General features: G+C 36.1%; 1 non-coding gene across 1 annotated transcript; it reads left to right on the top strand.

Moving 5' to 3' along the window:
* Nucleotides 1–224: 224 nt before the first annotated feature.
* On the top strand, nucleotides 225–331 carry LOC142142286 (U6 spliceosomal RNA). The gene has a single exon (XR_012689200.1). It is a non-coding gene; the product is annotated as a U6 spliceosomal RNA (small nuclear RNA).
* The last annotated feature ends 20,358 nt before the right edge of the window (nucleotides 332–20,689 follow it).

The raw sequence follows: 20,689 nt of genomic DNA, 5'->3' as shown, positions 1-20,689 counted from the left end.
TGCATAACGTACTCCCTTTTGGGACATTAGGAAGCCAGCAATTGGGGGATCCTCTTTCCTGGGAGGAAGTTTGATTTTCTTTACCAGTCATTACCTCTGTCATTTGCATTGTTCAGTGTTCTAAAGGGTTTTACACCCAATGGGAGTTAAGCTTTCACTCTCCCTAAGTTCAATGGGGAGGCACATGGCAGGATATATAAACCTTGGGGCTTAGCTGCTTGAGTGTGCTTGCTTCGGCAGCACATATACTAAAATTGGAACGATACAGAGAAGATTAGCATGGCCCCTGCGCAAGGATGACACGCAAATTCGTGAAGCGTTCCATATTTTAGCCAACCTGCGACGGGCCGAAAGGAAATCCTTCACAATATATTTGTTTTCTTTTTAAATGTATTTTTATTAATGATTACAGTGTTAACAGGTGTTAATACATTCAATTTTCTTTCTGTGTGTTCTGATGGAACTTTATATTACACATATGCATACTGCATATTCTGCAGTGTGGTGTATCTGTCTGCATACAGTAAGTGCCTTATAGACATACTTATTCATACATATTCAAATGGAAGTGTTTCTTCAGATCTGCAAAGTGCAAATTGCATTAGCTTTGTGGTTCTTTAGGAATGAGGCCCACAATGTATAAAATGTCTTCTGTGTTGCCATTTTATGAATTATAGTGAAAATAAATGTTTAAATGGCATGCTTCTGATGTACAGTAGCAGCTTGTATTTTTCTATATTATGAAGTGATTGCCTATTGCTGAATAAACATTTGGCAAGTAAAATCTCTCCCTTGGCCTCAGAGATTGTAGCATGCGTGCTTAAAAAAAAAAAATCTGTTTTCACTACCCTATCGCTGGGGTAAAAAGGCTGAAGGGTAATGTATGGAAATGTTATGGGATGTTACCTGTGTATTTTTAAGGGTAACAACATGATTGCTTTACCAGACAGGTAAAAATTACATAGAAAGCTAACTCTCCAGAAAATCATATCAGAAAACAACATGAGTGGAATTAAGGGAAAGTTTTAGCTTTAAAAGAGGTTTTGGATGAGAAACATATCTAAAATAATTAATGAAACATTATTTTATTGTTCACATTGCAACTGTAAAATAAACTATCTATAAAGGAATAGTCTACCTTTTGTGGACATTTTCTTTCTATTTATAATTTAGTCTAATAGACCTGCAGTGTTTATTTTGCAAATGCAACTCTCTCCAAAGCTTAAACAAAGGTAAAAAGAAACAGTGCTGTAGTGTAGACAGTATGTGTGGTAAACAGTAGGCAGTCTTAACACCATATATAAAGAATAGATACCCTATCATTAATAACAGTTACAGACCATTTTGTTCAATAATGACAGAAAACGAAAGACGATATTGGCTCACTCTAAATAAAAAAAAACACACATTTATTCAGAATTCCCACATATTAAAAACTAACATTGAATAATTATCGCAGCATACCAGAGGAAATCAATATTTTTATATTTCAATCTCAAATTATTGGTCTGAATTTCAACCTCTTACCTGTTTCAAAAGATCCCTTTTAGATATTAGTTCAATTACAATTGACTGATTGCTGAGTCTTATTAGGAACTTTCCCTGGTTAGTCTTGTTAGGAAAATAGCATACAAAAAAAAAAATCAGTATTTCCCAAGTTCTAAGTACCATCTAATATTGTCCATGTGTTAGCTATAGACAGAGCCTCCTCCATCCCCCAGTACCAAAACCCTCACACACTTGTCTTTTGTAAACTAAAAATAATAACTTACCTCCCTCTGGCTGTCAGGTAAGGTGGCAGTCCAAATGCTCTGATGTCTGATGCAGAACTCTGTCCCAGGGGGAAAAAAAAGCAGGACTTCTAGAGAGGGGTTTCCAAATGTTAGATTTCAAAATAAAGGGAAAAAAAGCTTGTAACTATAAGTCAGCAACACATTACACCATCTTCCTTTGTCCTCACACATTACAAAGCATGGAAGTACTGGGGAGAGATTATGGCAAACAAATATTCTTGACTTAATTGACTGGGTGATTAAAGTAATTGATCAAGGGGGTGTTATAGATGGTGGGGTATAGATGTAGCTTATCTGGATTTCAGTAAGATTTTTGCACACATCGATTGTTAAATAAGCTTGAAAGTTTGGGATTGGATTCTAAGATGGTTGAATGGATAAAATCTTGGTTGCAGGATAGAAAACATAATATAGTAAATGGAGTGCATTCACAGGAGGGAAAGGTTACAAGGGTCTGTACTTGGCTTAATGCTTTTTAATATCTATATTGGTGACATTGCAAATGGTATTGAAGGGAACGTATGTCTTTTTGTAGATGACACAAAGATATGCCACAGGGTGGACACACCAGGAAGGGTAAAACAAATGATTGATGATCTAGGTACTATAGACTAGAGGAATGGTCAAGAGGTGGCAACTACAGTTTAATGCCAAAAAAATACAAAACCATGCACTTGGGTCTCAAAACCCAAAGGCTAAATATAGTGTTAATGGCACCATAATGGAAACTACTGAGGAGAAAAGGGATCTAGGTGTCATTATTTCAGGTGACTTAAGGGCAGGTAAGCAATGAAACAAAGCAATGAGACAGGAAAGTCAGATGCTTGGTTGCATAGAGGTAGGAAACAGTACCAGAAAGAAAGAAGTAATAATGCCCCTGTACAGGTCGTTGGAACGGCCTCATCTAAGATACTGTGTTCAGTTCTGAAGGCCATATCTCCAGGAGGATATAAATACATTGAAGACTGTACAAAGAATGGCAACTAAAATGGTGCATGGTCTACAGCTCAAAACATACCCAGAAAGACTAAAAGATCTCAATATGTATAGTTTGGAGCAAGTAAGGGAAAGGGGGGACTTGATAGAAACTTTCAAATATATCTTTCAAATGTTAACAAGGTACAGAACAGAAACATTATTTAAAGGAAGAAAAGTATTACAACACGAGAACATGTACTGAAATTGGAGGGAAATAGATTCAGAGGAAATTTGAGGAAAACTTACTTCACAGAAAGGGAAGTGGATAAGTGGAAGAGCCTCCCATCAGAGGTGGTAGATGATAATACAGTAGATCAATTTAAACATGCTTGGGATAGACATAAGGATATCAAATAGGGTTTGAGGTTACCGTAGGTTAAAACATGGGCAGACTAGATGGGCCATATGGTTCTTCTCTGCCATCAAATTCTATGTTTCTAATCATTAACTTTATCATCCCCAAAATTAATTAATTGCAAAATCATTCATTAATCCCATTTATATTCATTGACCTCTTAATCATTATCTTTCTCTGCCTCATCAAAAGTGCACCATTAAGATCATTAACCCCCTCACCCTCATAATTAATTTCCAATCCTATCTAAACCCCTCAACATTATCTTTCCACCAATTATATTAATTCCTCCATCCATCCACACTTACCTACCTCCGATCAGTCAATAGATACCCATCTGAAAGAGGTCACCTTGATGTGGTGCATGGGCATCAAGTTTGATCAAAAGGTGGACTTCATGCTTATTGTAAAAGTGATATTTTAGAGTTGATATTACTGAAAAGTTAAACATATGCCTGTCTCTAATATGTTCTCAATGCCTATAGTGTGTACCTGCATCTGTATTTTGGATTGTGAATAGTCAGAGGGGTACTGATCACATGTCATTTACCCTCTGTGCACTTTCATTTCTACACAGCGCATTTTGTAGTCTGGAACTGGGGAAGGTCCTGCAACTGCCTCTCAGAGTGAGTGACTTCTGGCTATCAGAGGGGAAATAATGGGCGTGTCATCCGTGCTCTTTATGGAGTGATTAACCCGGAGTATATTCTAGTTTATAACCCGGAGTATATTCTAGTTTATAGGTGGTAGCAGACCACACAATACCTGGCACCAGCCCTCAGTGGTACTCTCAAAGCCTTAGGCTGATGTCGAATAGTAATGCCTGGCCTGTCTACAGAGTGTTGCCACAACTTTACCTCCGCGTTAGGTGTTGAAATGGTTTTTCGCTAGAACCTTTAAAAGCACTTACTCAATTTGATGGTAATTTAACCCATATAAAACTCTATTGTCAAGAAATGTTGATTTTTTTAAATTTACTTTTTTTGTATCTCAATGATGTTTGAACCAGGACCTAACATTTTTCGCTCTTTACTTTTCTCTGTTATCTATGGGCACTCTTGGTATTTTTTATATATCTCACAAACAGTGGCATAACACTTAATTTGCTGTCCCTGGAGCAAAATTGGGTGGAATTATGGGGTGACAATCTCCAAGTGCTCCTACTCTGCTCTTATAAAACTAAAATCCCAAAAGCGGCTTCACTGTACATAATGGAGGACCCCATACATACCATGTGAACTAGGCAAAGGGGAGGAGAGAAATGTAGCTGTAAGATTCTAGAGATATTTTTTTCGAGTATAGGAGAGATAAGCACATATTTGATAGAAAGGTTTCAATGAGACAGGTTAAAGGTGAACTAAGAGGACCTCGTCCGCAGTAACTGAGAGAAAGAACTGAGTGAAGGAAAAGATGAGTGCAGGAGAAGGTAGTTGAGGTTGTTGATTCTTAAGAGGGAAGATCTATTGATGAATGGTGCTGATTTTGCATTTGAAGTACTTGGTAAAGTCATGAGCAGTGAAGGAAGAAGAGGTTAGTGGGAGTGAGCAGGGAAGCAAGTTCATGGTGGCAAAGAGGCAACAATGGTTGATAGACTGGGTGGAAGTTGGGCAGCACGGTGGTTTGGTGTTTAACACTTCTGCCTCACAGCACTGGGGTCATGAGTTAAATTCCCAACCATGGCCTTATCTGTGTGGAGTTTGTATGTTCTCCCTGTGTTTGCATGGGTTTCCTCTGGGTGCTTCTGTTTCCTCCCACACTCCAAAACAAATCATACTGGTAGGTTAATTGGCTACTATTAAATTGCCCTTAGTCTCTCTCGGTCTGTGTGTGTGTATGTTAGGGGATTTAGATTGTAAGCTCCAATGGGGCAGGGACTGATGTGAGTGAGTTCTCTGTACAGCGCTGCAGAATTAGTGGCGCTATATAAATAAATAGATGATGATAATAGAAATGTAAAGCAGGTTTCCTCAGCAAATGAAAAGTTTAGTATTCATAAAATACAAGAAAAATTGGTAGTGAAGGAAATTCATGTTGGAACGAGATCTTTTCTATGGCGTTCGGTGTAATGGGAGAATTTTTGCAGATAGCTGGTCTGTTTGGAGTTGCAGGGTTTGGATAACACGATGTGTGGGGACTGGAACTGCTTTGTCTAGGGGTGCTGTAAGTGTATTGCTGTAGAAAGCAACTTCAAAATTAGGGCAGGACAGGCTAGAAATAGAAGAATGGTTTGAATGAGGATGAAAAGAGGACTGAGTCAAGACCATTTAGGTGTCACTGTGTGTGCATGATAGAGATGCAGGAGACAAGGTGAGGTAGAAAGAAAGAAGTTTATGGTCAGAGAATGGGAATGTATGATGGAGAAACTGGAGATGGCACAGAGATGGGAGAACATCTGGTACAGGAAATGTTCATCGCAAAGGATTGGAGATAATGTCCACTGACAGATATAATCATATGATGTGTAGAGGTAACAGTGCTAGTAGTATTATCAATGGGAATGTTGAAATCTATACCCCCATAGGAGAGAGCAGCAGGAGAAACATTGTCAGATGGAGAGAGACAGGTTTCAGTAATGGCAAGGAGACTGAAAAAATAAGAGAGGAATATGTTGTGGGTGAATCATGTACATTTGTCAGTATTGAACCATATCTCCTTTATAAAAGCTGAACAGAGGAGAGAGTCACTGCAGCAAGTATAAGTTTCTACACCTTTCCCCTTAATATATAATATATTTTTAATTATTTAGGGGAAAAGGAAATTTTTCCTTTAGAGGGTGCATACAACACATAACATAAGAGCATCAGATCAAGAGGAGAAAATGAATGGGTATTTCAGGGGCACTACGGGGTGGCCATAAATGAAAATGTAAATTTTATTAAGTATACATTAAATCTGTAGATTTGGTTGGATGAAAAGCGAAATAACTATGCCAGCAATATACACTTTTTACAAGACTTTCCTCTCCGCAGACCACGACAACCTACAGAACCATCTTCTGTTTATCCCCTCCTCAGTCTGGATTTGTTTGCGCTTCACTTCCTGTTCCCACATTACAGCCTGTTCTGGTCCCTGAGATGATGCCTTGCCTGCCAGTTCCAGCTACCTGTCCTGAGGCACCAGTTTCAGCCACCTGTCCTGAGGTGCCAGTTCCAGCTGCCTGTCCTGAGGTGTCATTTCCAGTCACCTGTCCTGATGCGCCAGTTCCAGCCGCCTGTCCTAAGGTAGCAGTTCCAGCCGCCTGTCCTGAGGTACCAGTTCCTGCTGCCTGTCCTGTGGTACAAGTCTCTGCCTCCAGCTCCGAGGTTCCAGCCTATGCCTCCAGTTCTGAGTTGCCCTCCAGTTCCGAGGTGCCAGTCTCTGCCTCCAGTTCCGAGGTGCCATTCTCTGCCTACAGCTCTGAGGTGCCAGCCTCTGCCTACAGCTCTGAGGTGCCAGCCTCTGTCTCCTGTTCCGAGGTGCCAACCAGTTCTGAGGTGCCAGCCTCTGCCTCCTGTTCTGATTTGCCCATTTCCAAGATGCCAACCTCTGCCTCCATTTCCAAGGTGGCAGCCTCGGCCTTCAGTTCCGTGGTGCCAGTCTCTGCCTCCAGTTCCAAGGTGCCAGCCTCTGCCTCTCGTTCTGAGGTGCCATCCAGTTCTGAGGTGTCAGTCTCTGCCTCCAGTTTCAAGGTGCCAGCCTCTGTCTCCAGTTCCGAGTTGTCAGCTGCTGTCTCTGTTCCTGAGCTACAGCCTGCTTCTGAGAGGGCTCAGCCCCTATAGCCTGCTACCAAAAGGGTGCATTCCTTACAGCCTTCTCTATGGCTTCTGTCTCTCCTATCTACTCCAGAGACATTGTCGCTAGATACGGTTGTTCCATGTAGTTCAGCCTGAGTTGCCACTTTATACGGTTCTGCCTGAGTCGCCACTTGGTGCTGTCTGAGATTTTTCCTAGAGCTGTCCGGTCCAAGGCTTCTCCCAGTGCTGTCTGGTCCTAGCCTTCTCCTTGTTACATTAATGTTTATCTGGCAGTACCTTTCTTTACCAGAGGTACTGCTATTGTGCCTTTTCTCCTTTATCATTACTAAGGATTAAGCTGTTGCACCAATTTTCTCCTGCATCTGGGTGTTCCCTATTTATGCCTGCCTCTCTCTCTTTCCTGTGCTGGTCATTGTTCTTTTGTTACTTCCGCCTTTCTTTTTTCTCCTGATTCTCCTGTGTTCTTGGACTTCACATGACTACTCCAGATCTCTCGCTATCTAACCATTACACCTCCATCCGTAGTAATCCTTGCAATCAATATCCAGTAACCTCAGATGTTCCTGTACAGTTTCAGGATTATTTTGTTCGTACTACTTATCTGTATTTTTATCAATAAACACTTTTATTCTTTATCACATCCCGGGCTCCATAGCTGTGATTTACTTTAAAGCGTGACAGACTGAGCATGTGAGAAAATAGAAAGAGGTAGGCAAAAAGGACACCTCACAAATACATCAATAATATTACAGTATATTACAAAACTTTAATGAATCAAAATAATTATACTGAACAAATGATGTGATTATTATATGAGTATTTAAGGTATGAGACAAAGGAAGAGAGAGGAATGAAAATGCAGATAATTACTTGTATTATTATCAAAAGGATATTAATCAATTGATGTGCACTTGTGAATGATGGCATTGATTATAGATTAGTATTTGATAATAGATTGGAGCAAAGAACAAGAAACAGTGAAGAAAAAAGTAGCAAATTAGTGTAATATAACTTTCTAAAAAACAATATTGTCTGTCAGTGGTAAAGCGAAACAGACAATACAAACAAAAGATTTGACACTGCCATCTAATATGCTATAAAAAATACATTTCCTCATATAATAATGTTTTTTTGCACAAGTGAAACACTTGTTTTGCATAAAATGTATGCCTTGCAGATTTAAGTAACAATAAGGAATGCATTGAGCAGGGCTAGCAAATAGCTGAAGCTGGTAACAGAGGAACAAATTGATATTTAATGGTGGAATCTGGTATATACTTACTATCAGAAACATTCTGCATCCTGTAAATATTGTTTGCAATTGCATTACTAATTTTAGGGAATAAACAACCATGTTACATCTAAAGCAACACATTGCTGTCCCAAAATTTTGCTTCAGTGATATTAATAAAACAAATCAATTATTGTTTTAGTCAAGAATTATAACTTAATTAAAAATAAAAGTTATATATATGAATACATAATAATAAATAACTTCAGTTTGAATTATCTTTTATTGTAATTATAAAGGCTAATTGTTGCAGCATGCCACATTAGGCATGGTTTTCAAATCTGCTAAATATTTAAGAATTGTATGTGGATGTGCTGTTCACTTCTCTAGAGCCATTATATAAGCAAACACCTTAATGTTCCAAGTCCCCTAGAACTGCCTACATTTTCTACATTGTCTGAGGTTATCTGTGTTTTTCTTAAATTACTATTCTACTATTTATATGGGGCTTATTGTATCATGTATTTAATTTCCATGCAATGCTTCCTACTTGTTCAAAGAAATTATGGACATTTTTGTCAACTACCATGCTATTAGCTTTCTGAGGCTGCTATTCCTGAATGTTTCATTTCAGTCCAATGCAGTCTCCTATTAGCAGAAAGATATAACACTGTCTTGAATGAGATATTTCATAAATAAAATTGTACAAATTAAAATAAATGAAACAACAGATTAATTCATGTAGAGGACAGAGTAAGTTGATTTTGCACCAATTTAAAATTGGGTGCAAAAACATTTTGAATTAGCAAGCCTACTGCAATCTTTTGCGGTTTTGTTCCTAATAGGGCTCATGCTCATTCATAAAATACACTAATTGTTACTGCCCATGTTAACAAAAAGAAAAAATGCATGAAAAGTATGTATACAGACTTGATCATATCTGACACTTGTACCTCCTTACGCTTGGAGAGGCAGAATGGGGGGAGGAAACGGGTGGTCTATCATAGGTCAAGTGCAGTAAGGGTATGTTTGTGTAATTGGAAATGAACAGACCAGAATGGATATGCATATGTGCCTGTCACTAGCCTTCTTACTGGAGGACAGATGTAAATACATGCTGATGATGATGATGATTGGTAACACTAGTCACTTCTGATTGGATGATTCCTTCATTGTTCATGGTTGTATTATAGGAATGAGCAGCTGTTTGTGTAACTTTTTTGCTATCTGTGGTCAGACCAACACAGCACTAGAGTTATATACAGGTATAACATATATTTTGTGCTTTGGAAAACACAGGATTTTTACAAGTAATTATTTTTTTGTACAATTTTCTTGGATTATAAAAGCCATGCAAACCTTATGCAGTCTCTATTTTGCAAATCTACCATACATGCTTTGCAATGACATACCTATATCAACTTTTAGTAATATTTAAGATAACATTAAGATTTTTCTACCTTATGTATTGGTAATGTTTAGATGCAATTTCTGTTTACCTTTTTCTGACATGTAGCATACAGCTATTCTAAACTGGCATAGTAAGTCATCCTGTGACGACAACATCACCTCTGTAACAAAGACACAAGGCTGTAGGTCATGTATGAGCCTTTTTGGGATGCCAGACACAATGGTTCTCAGCTCTTGTCATCATTGCAAATTTAGTAATTGTGCAGACATTCAGCATCCACACAGCAATATTACTGTTGACAAAATTTTTGGCTGTGTTAAATTTCTGTCCATTTAGATCATTCCACCCCACAGTAGCTGTGGTGGAAGGATTGTCCCAGACTGCTTCTACTCAGGTACTCAAATAATTCATTCCTTTAATGCATGAAGGAATGACAGGAATGACAGTTGCCATTGCATAATGAATCCCTTTTGTAATTAAAGCAGCAATTTCAAATATTGCTAAATTTATGCATGTCATAGTGGCAGTAGATGATAATCGTGTAGCCCTTGTACCACGGGAATGATACATATCCATCTTTGAGTACCAGAAACATTTTTTGTGATACATCGCTCCTCATCCATAACATTGTAGCCAAGTTTCCTTTTGAGGTATTCAGTATTAAGTTATATTTAGAAATCATACCGCACCAAGTAAATCATTTACCCCTTATATGTTATTGTATTTCACATAGGATACATTTCAGTTATATAAAATATTGAATCAAGGGGGGGTACACCCACACATTATGATATAATTAATTTTACAATTTCAAAAAAGAGAAGAAAATTTGCTCTACTCGGGCACTCAATGATTATCAGTTGTTCAAGTATCAAATGATAATCTCTGAGTGCCCCTGTAGAACACATTTTATTTTCTTTTTTGAAATTGTACAATGAATTCAGTAATATGGCAGAGATTATCACAGAAGCAAAATTAACATGCAAGGTTATTAGGTAATAATATTCTTTTTAATAGATATTTGAGAATATGACTTTGGTAATGTAAGCATTAACAGACATAAAGCACTATAGTTGCCACACTGCTGCACATCTTTTAATCATATTTTCACAATGCAGTTAACCTTTTTTAGAATCATGTTCCCTTTAAAAAAATATTTATGATAATTTTCTCCCTCCTCTGAAGCTACAAATTTCATTGATCTTAAAGTAAGATACAATTGCACTACACATAGTATTTTTTGTCTAAAGTGTGTTTATTCTACTTTCAGGAGACAGTGTCTACCCTTTATGACCATGGCTCCTCACTTCTATTTTACATCCAGCCAAAAACCACAAATTATATACAATACCACACATGCCTTCACCAGGTGGGAAATTCAATGATTTGACCTTCTCAAAGCCAATTTTTGTTTTATTGACCAGTCTGGAGGAGTCCTCAGGTATTTGTCATATGTTGTTTTTGACATTATTGGTCTGTGTGCCATATTTCATAAAATTACTGTTAAGAATGGGATGAATTTTTATGAGGAGGTAGAGATTGTTGTGGAGGAGCCAGAAGAACTAGAAGTCAATGGAAGAAAACTACAGGCTTCAAGATTATGTTATTCAATAAAACAACAACCAACTGGTCACATTATGTTTCATTTCCCAACTGCAACACAAGTGGACCAATTTAAGGAGGAGGCAGCCTGAACACCTCTCTGGACTGCAAAGGAAGATTAGTAGGTGGCAGTTAGCAATTAATTTTCATGAGAATTTTTGTTAGTTTTAGAATATGTAAAATAGCCCTAAATCCTCAATGAAATTGGAATATTGCATTCAAAATAAATCCCCATGCCCAAAAAGGAAACATGCAATGTAATTGTCATTGATAATTTTAAGATTAAAAACTTTAAGCAAACAAAACCATATGAAACATCATTTTACTATTAGGATTAGTTATTGTGAATAATTTATTATGGCCACACCCTTATAAAGTTTGTTCAAGGATTTTGTATGCGATATAACAAAACACAAATATATACAAAGAGAAGAGTGTAAAAGCAGTACATAATGTATTGATTTCCTTTTCTAAAAAAAAACTACATTTTTTAGTTTTAACATAAATGTATATTAGAGCTGTGTAGTTATTAAAACAAAACAAAAAACCCAAAAAACAAACTATTTTACCTGTCTGAATCATAGAGCAGAAATGCAGAAAGAAGTCTGCACATGTGGCCCTAAAAGATAGGCAACAGGAGGTGGTGGTGGGTGAGAATGTGGCAGAAGAGTAGGCAATGGTCACAGTTATGCAACTAAGGAATCCTAGGTTTTTATTTTCCCTTATTTTTCATAAAAAAATAATATTTGTTTTTCACTTGATTTTTTTTTTGTTTGCAATGTAACAGTAAAAGTGGAAAAAGGTATTACATGATTTATCTTAATTTCAAGCTTTACATTATAAATAATTGCAATTTCAAAAAAATAAAAAAAAAAATAATTGCAATTTCATTATGGATGTGTAGACTTTTTAGATCCACTGTATGTTGATGTTCTCAAAAAATGTATAACAGTTTATTAAAAACAAAATAACATTTAAATTAAAGAATTTTTATTTTTGCTCAAATCTCACTGTTTCATTGAACATAGTTTGGATGGTTTCATTATTATTAAACAACATCATTAATGGATGTTGTACTAGCAATACAGTCTGCATTAGGTGTTATTAGTGAGGGTAAAAAAAAATGTGTTTATTGGTTCTAATTGGGGCAGTCACATAACATTGTAAATGACTAATACATGGAGAATTGATACATACATAATAAGGTAGAAATAATCATGTTCCAAATAAACCTAACCAGTTTTTAATGGGATGAGGCAGTAAATCAGAAATAATAATGCTTTATTTATGTAGAATATTATGTAATGGGTCTTTTGTTAATTAAGAGCCGTGTGAATTCTGAAATACAGCATAAGGCATACTGTACATTCATGTTTGATATGAGCATCAGTGTATCTGACGTATGCCAGATGTAAACCTGAGGCATAGGCTACTGATGCAGAGCTGGACCCATCTTGTGATGTATATTCCTCAGCATAAATAGACTATTTTGACATGCGCCTTTTTTTAAGTGTAATTTTTATGCATGTGCAGTCAACTCAGAATCAGCCCCAAAATTGTTCACTGTGAAGTCAATATATATAGACTATAAATTAGAGAAAGTAGTTGGAAAGAGATGTGCTTCCTCTTTTTTATGTTGCTGCCTTGTGGGAGCTGGGTTCAATGATAAATTGTAAATCCTTAGAATCCACCATAGGGTTAGGCTGCAATGCACTTGTCACAATTGTTTGGTTTGTTGATTCAAATCAGGACCATTGGTGTTGCTGAAGCAGGAGTATAGAACCTGGGGCCTTGATAAACCCTCTGCGCATCTGGGGAATGCCAAGGTATGCTCCATAAACTGCCAGGGTTCAGAGTAGCACTAGCAGATATGAAAGTCTAGAACTGGAGTCTGCATTGAAATAAAGAACTGGAATCCGCTGTAATAATCTGGAAACAATCATTGAGAGTTTAACCCTGGCATCTATAACCAAGCACATGGAGCTCGAATTTACTACTGGGAACTCAGAGGCATTCAATCCATGGAAGTCAGAACAGAATAAGCTAAAACTGAAAACAGGAACTCAGAATTTAGAACTGAGACCATGGGGTAAATTTATTAAGCTGCGGGTTTGAAAAAGTGGAGATGTTGCGAATACCATCCTATCAGATTCTAATTATCATTTATTTAGTACATTCTACAAAATGACAATTAGAATCTAAATGGTTGCTATAGGCAACATGTCCTCTTTTTCAAACACGCAGCTTGATAAATTTACACCCATGAGTGGAGAAATCATGACTGCGAGCTGGCTACATGCCTGGAACCCAAACACAGATCCACAGAACTGGAAATGAGCGCTAGAGACTCAGGGCTAGCCTCAGCTACAAGACTGATGATACCAGCAGGACCCAAGCTACTGCAGAATGGGAGTGTTGAAGGAAATGTCTTCAGGAGTCTGCTGATAGATGCATAATTCTTACTGAAGGATAAGCACTTTGGTAAATGCAGAGTTCTTCCTGAGAAATGAGCGCTTTGGTAAATACAGAGATCTTGCATAGAAATGAGCATTTTGGTAAATGTACAGTAGCATGGTCAGTGTGTCAGAAAAATACAATGAGCTATACAACCTGCCACAGCCCCAGGCTCTGTCAGCTAAGGGCTCCCAAATACATCTGATAATTAATTTTTTGAAAAATGCAAATCTTTTTAAACACGTACCACAATCTACAACCCATCTTAATTTAGAGATTTTTTGTAAGGAAATTACTAGGACTATAAAATCATAGAAATCAGGCTAGGCCCCAGTAGCTGATGGGTTCTCAGTTGCCTGTTATACAAAGTTTCCAAACATTCTTATCACCCACCTCCATACCCTTTTCAACTCTGTCCTTAGGCGAGCCCCGTGGTCCTGTGAGGCTCTAGAAGCCAGAGATTCTGTTATATTCCAAGAAGACAATAACCCATATAGCTGTGCCAGTGACTGCCTATCTCCTTATTAATTAATAATTTCAAGCCATAATATAAGTCACACTCCTGGCAAATAAATTGAACCAATGATCTGATCACTGATCAATATTTTGTAATGTGATTTCTTGTTCTTTATTTTCCTTTCTCGCATTTCCCAGTTTTTTTATCCAAGTTCTGATAAACAAAATATAATAATAATAAAAACAAAAAGTCAGCTGATATCATAACTATGAAAATAAAGCCTGTAAAAATGTTGTAATAAAAAAGTAAAGATAGTCTCTAAGGAGAGGTCCTCCTCATGTGCAGAATGCAGCAATATCCACACACAAATACTCCAATTTGACAGTTTTATAAGCAGCGTGAATGATTCACAGGTGTTGATAACTATGTATATTGTTACTCACAAATATTGTAGTGTTCAATAGAGGAGCCAATTTCTGCTAGATCCTCAGTGCTAATAACTATTAAATGTGTCTCAAGCAGATGTATTAAACAATTTCAATCACATGATCTCCAATACAAATGAAAATAGAGCTGGTAGTTCTTTAGCATGTGGCAGATAGATTAAGCCTCAGAGGTGCATGAGAAACTTGTCTCTTCCTAAGTTAGTGCCTGTACTGCACATTACCTTCACAAGGCAAAAATCACTTGATACAGCTGGACAGTACTGAATTTTCAGGAGTTCCAAAGAGTTCAATATCGTATTTTGTCATATATGACTGAATGACAACAAGACTATAAATACTGATAAGCTTACTACATGGCAAGGGATCCTCTCCAATCAAAAATAATATTTATATTCAAATCAATAAACAGGCATATGGACCTTGACCGCTTTCAGTGCTATATGCACTTTCATCAGAAGGATATGAAGCAAAGGGGTGGAGAACATGTTCTATTTAAACAGATATCAAGCTAACCACCTACTAAATATGTAATTCATTGCAGAAGTGTTCACAGACAAAGCAGTTAATTAATGAAATCAAGTAAGAAAGGAATGTGACATTAAAATATATTAAAGCAAAATAACTTTTAAAGTATTGAGGGATTGCTATAATTATATAATTATAAGCATAAGGGTCATTCCATGTCAGTTCAACCAGGGTTGTCCACCACCCATAAATAGAAAGCAAAAGAAACCAGAAATGATCATATGGGGCACTCAAATGGACCAGAAATTGTCTGAAAATTACTGTTAAATATATCTTTATTGAATAAACTTGACATAAAAATTCTAATAGCGAAATATTAAAAAGTGTAGATGAGATGCAATTGAAGAAAAAAATAAACTGATAAAATAGACAATACAAATTGTCAGGCCGCGTCACTGCTTTAAATCATATTAGTACCATATATTAGGTCATGAATACGTGTCCTAAATATTCAATATAATTATTTGGATTGAAAGCCTCGTATACTAGGAATATACCTTCTTTTGATTATCCACTATAATAGACCCTTCACTGAGGGATTCTAAATACTCTTCATGAGCTATAGAGATAATAAATGCTGTTTATTCATGATACATAAGCAGCATATAACTCATGCATTTACACATCTGCTAATCGATGTAATATTTAATCAAGGTGATCATATGAGCATGTGAAGGTCTTTATGCAGCAAAAGTGTATCATCCTCAAATGGTCCCATTCATGAAGATGGATTAGATTAATATTGAGTATTATTACATTATATTAAATTGAGGGAAACACTGTTTAGCTGTTCACATTTACACAGGCAACATAAGAATCAATAAGCGGACATGAGATCAGTCTGCCAACCTCATTTGCATGTGTTAATACACAGATGGATTCTGGGTAAAATGTAAAAGACGTTATTCAGAGCTATTTGAGCCCTTAGTGACAAAGTGTGACTAATTTAGATCATTTAATTATGAGCCACATTGAGAATTTCAGGTCTTGTGGATAAACCACCCAAAGATTAGCATAAATATAACTATCGCTAGTTTAGCCCTCCATATTCATTTGCATATGTTCAGTCCCCTTATCGTGAGCATGATCACTTGCAATGGACACAGTGAGTTGTAAATTTCTCACTGAAATGACAGCGTGATAGATGGAGAGCTATATACTCTTAACGGAGATGGTGTGTTAAGGCTAGTGGGTTAGAAGTCTAAAAATGAGCTACGAGGATTTGCTGGTCATAGTATTAAATAAATTGTTTGTAGGAACACTAGTAGTGAACGCGGCGTCTGCCGACGCTCGTTTCACTAGTAGCTTTATCAAGGCAAGCCGAGCGTTAGGCTTGATTGGCTATTTAAAGGCTATTTAAATTTTTCCTTCTTTGTCCACCACCCATCTCAGATTTCCACGAAGTTGATATTTATGTGCTACATGAAAAAGCAGTCAGTATTTAACTTATGTGCAAAACAGAATACTAATTTGCACCCCTTGCATTGTAACATGGTTTTGTCCAGTAGACTGAAATAAGACATTTCTCAAGTTAAGATCCTTAATGAATCAGGCCCAGTATGTGCTGATACACTTAATGAAATCAATCAACAAATGTGCTGTGCTGGCCGTCAAGAGATAAGTGTTTTGTTCCTTTTAGTCACGTCCTCTGTGTAACGGAAGTGCCTACTATCCAAGGAAGTACTGAAAGGAAGTATACACTTTCTGCTGACACTTTAAGGAAAATTACAGACCGTTATAAGTTCCAAACAAGGGAAAAATAATGAGATTGTTGACTCAACTTCAGTTAAGGGCTTAAGTTATGTTAAAGGTTTTAAATTTCATGTGTTAATTATGTATGCGGTGCAACAGTAATCGAACATTAGCATCAACTTCATTATTTTTTTTCTCCACTATGAATCAGAGTACCCTGCTGATTTTTTTGTGGTAGTAATATATACCTTTTTTAAACACCCCCCAAAAAATGGGATCCCTAATGTCAAATGTAAAGTGGTCTCAGCTATATAATCCAATGGTTTTTGAGTAAATAGTAATATGGCAGTCTGTATGTAAAAGACTACCAAATGAGCAGATGCCATGATGGGCTCTTTCTGTGTCTCCCTCTCTCTTTCTCTTGAAAGTTTCAGTTTTGGCCTCTCTAAAGGGAATCCCCCCATCAGTTACTGTTTGTTTCATTTCCTTGTATGGGAGTTTTATCCCATTGCCTCAGTTTAGTTCACTTTTTGGTATGGTTTTAAACAATGTGTAAATTATGTATGCTGTACAGCAGTAATCGAGCACCAACTTCATTATTTTTGAAACAGAGTACCCGGCTGATTGATATTTGAAAATCATGCGTTTTTGCCGTAACGCAAAACATGAGACAGATAAAGTAATTTGGTTTGGATTATTTGGATTCGGGAGGAAGAGTTACCTTAGGGGTCCAAATTTTGTGTCGGTTCCTTAATAAACACCAATTAGTAAATTATTTAATAAATTGAAAAATCAATATATAATCAACTAATTGTCAGACAGTCGAGATATTTGGCAGAAATAGTTGTTTTGACTTCCTCTCTTAACTAAAAAAATCTTCAAAAAAATCTGAGACGGGTGGTGGACAAATCATGTTTTTTGGGTGATCTGATGTGGAATGACCCAAAAGTGAAAGGCACAAAACCGAGCCCTATAATATCATCTTAAAACCTAGCAGATTGTTACTCACATATTTATTTGGAATGACATTCAAAAATCTCTCAAATATATACAAAGCTTCTTAATATATATATATATATATATATATATATATATATATATATATATATATTTATAAAGGCTAGATTTAATAAAACATAAATATATTTATCTATATGTGTCATTAACATTGTAAATAGTATTAGCGAATAAAGAACATAAACAATTTTGTACTATATGCCAATAATAACCATTTGCAGAATAAGTATGTTTCATAGAGTCTAAAACTTCCAATAGTTCAGATGATAGCGCTCCAGAGCAGCACACCAGTAGCCCAGGGTTCAAACCCCAAATGGGTTAAATGGTTTCAAAATAACATCATCCTTTCTGGTTTACATTTATATTATTTTAGATAGAAAAATACATTCTAGTTAACTTTTATATTAAGTCAATAATATTTATACCATCATGCATAGGAAGAAAAAAACCACAAATTCAGCCAAAATTCAAATTTGTGCATTCGTTTAATCCCTCCGGTCTTAGGGTGTTGAGACTGTGAATACAGAAAGTTCTCTTAAACACAAGCGATTGAATCTGTCTCCATCTCTAGCTGTAGGAGGTATGTGTTCTAATCCCAACATCCTAAGACTCAGAGGGTTACTGTTATGACATTCTCTAAAATGCCTAGATACACTATGATCCATTTTTTGTATTTTTATGTTATGCCTGGGTTCCAAAAAAGCGAATTTTAAGTTTTCGTGTTGTAAATAAAAATGTTGATCAAAAATAAAATAGCTGTGTGTTAATATAAATGATATGGATGACAGAATGAATTGTTGATGTTCAAATGAAAGTGCATTATGGCATTCAATAAATTAAGCCCTAAATCATACAGAATATTGGTGTATAATGATTGGGCAAGTAATGAAAATGAAACTAGAAGCCCATTTTTATTTTTCAATTAAACTGAGAAAATGGGTAGTATCTGGTAGATTTGAACTTAAGGATGTTGCAAGAGGTTGTAGATATGAATCCACATATGCTGAAAGATATGATGTTAGGGATCCTACTCCAAAGATGACGATAAGACCTGGAAGATTGTCTAAGGTTTTATGTATTTTCGGAAGATGGTAGTAGGTGGGGGTAATAGGATGAGTGGGATATAGAAAATCTTAGTTTCTTTCTTATTAATAGCATTATCGCAAGCCTTATTTAACAATCTCAGAAGATCCAATTGAAATCATTCCAAAGGGTCTGTTGTTAATATTTTATAAAATGTAGTAGCAGAAATCTGTTGATTGGCCTCTTTTAGATAATCTTACACATATGCCCCACCACCACACCTCCTCTCTTATCAGCTGCTTTGATGATAATGGTAGGATCATTACAGAGCTCTTTCAAAGCTAGCCTTTCTATATGAGATAGATTATGACTATACTTAATGGTTCTTGATTGACTATCTTCTTCACACAGTTCTTTAAGTTGTTTCAGAGTAACTTTATAAAAAAAATCAATGTAAGAACGCCTAAATTGTGAAGGATAAAAATGAGACTTCTTTTTAAATTTAGTCCGAGTTGGAGAATTGTTAATTTCAAATATCAGTGGTATTGCCTCGACCTCTATGGATACTGAGTTTTTATGTGTGGACTTTGCTGCATTCTGCACATAAGGAGGACCTCTCCCTAGAGACTATTGTTTCTTTTTTATTACAACATTTTCTTACAGGCTCTTTCTCATCTTGGTTTTAATATGTTGTATACAGTGGTTATAAATTTTGTTTGTTTTTTATAATAGTTCATATGAATATATTTTCTACTTGTTTTACGTACAGGAAATGTGACCATTATTATTGTTTTTTGCCAAATAAGAGTGCAGTCACTATACATTATATTTTAGTATACCATAACTGGCATTTGCCATTTATTATAACTGAGCATCTCTCATCTGCTGGTTCTAGAGGAGGCTTTTTATCTTCACTGCATAGGCACTGTTGTTGTTATCTGTCAGTTTGGATTAACTGTGTGTATCCCAAAGTATTTATTTAGTAACAAACACACTGCTGAAAAAAGAGTCAGGACAGTTGTCCACATGTTCAATGACAGTTGCTGACACCAAGGAGGCAGCAGAGAGTATCAATGGCAGAATAGAGATGGCAACAGCAATGACAGTTAAACTCATTTAGTCCAGAAGCTGAACTGAGATAGAATTCCAGTAGATCTTCATGCAATCTTGTCCTTGGTGTGTTAACACTCTTTGGCACCTCCATGGCACTACCATGTAATTTCCCACTGCCTTCAGAAATATTTTCATGGTTATCATACAATTGTGATAAAATGGTTATCTGGGAGGTAGACACAGAGTTGAACTAAAGTGAAGCCATCTCCAAAAGCCACCTGCATGCCACATGTTATATAAAAAAGAACTTTATATTGCCCTGGATATGTGAATTGTTCTTCCCTTGTTTGCTGCTATGTTTTTTCCATTTCCTTGTCTTTTAGCAGTTTGAAGAAAATAGACTGTAATGGATAATTACATTTACTAAATAGTAATTTTATTGGCTGGTTCTAAATATTGATTGTGTTGCACACATATATAATCTGTGCTCATACATTATCTAACTGCCCAGACAATTATAGAGCAAATTATTTAATATGGGAATCATTGCTTAAATGATTCATCATTTCTATTTATGAATTATATAAAGATGCAATGTGATTTATATGTTGGTTTTGGATAATGGTAATATACTGTTTACTATTTGCCAAATTAAATTATGTTTACCTTTATGAAGACTATTAATCTTTTACCAGATTATTCATATTTCCACTGATTACAGTCTATCTGGGTGTTAAAAATATCACTGGTATCAGTGTTAGTTAATATTAGTCAACCATTCAAGTATCAGAATATTGTCATTTTACTTGGTTTTATACCGATAAATCTGAATTTTGTATTGGTGATCAACAAAAAGTACCTTTGATAATAAAAAACTGGGAGGATATTCCATTTTCTTTTCATTTTTACTATTTTTTC

This window comes from Mixophyes fleayi, chromosome 2 (assembly GCF_038048845.1).
Source record: "Mixophyes fleayi isolate aMixFle1 chromosome 2, aMixFle1.hap1, whole genome shotgun sequence".
In the NCBI taxonomy this organism is placed as follows: domain Eukaryota; kingdom Metazoa; phylum Chordata; class Amphibia; order Anura; family Limnodynastidae; genus Mixophyes; species Mixophyes fleayi.
The sequence above is the reverse complement of the archived record's forward strand: the minus strand, read 5'-3'. Positions and strand labels throughout refer to the sequence as shown.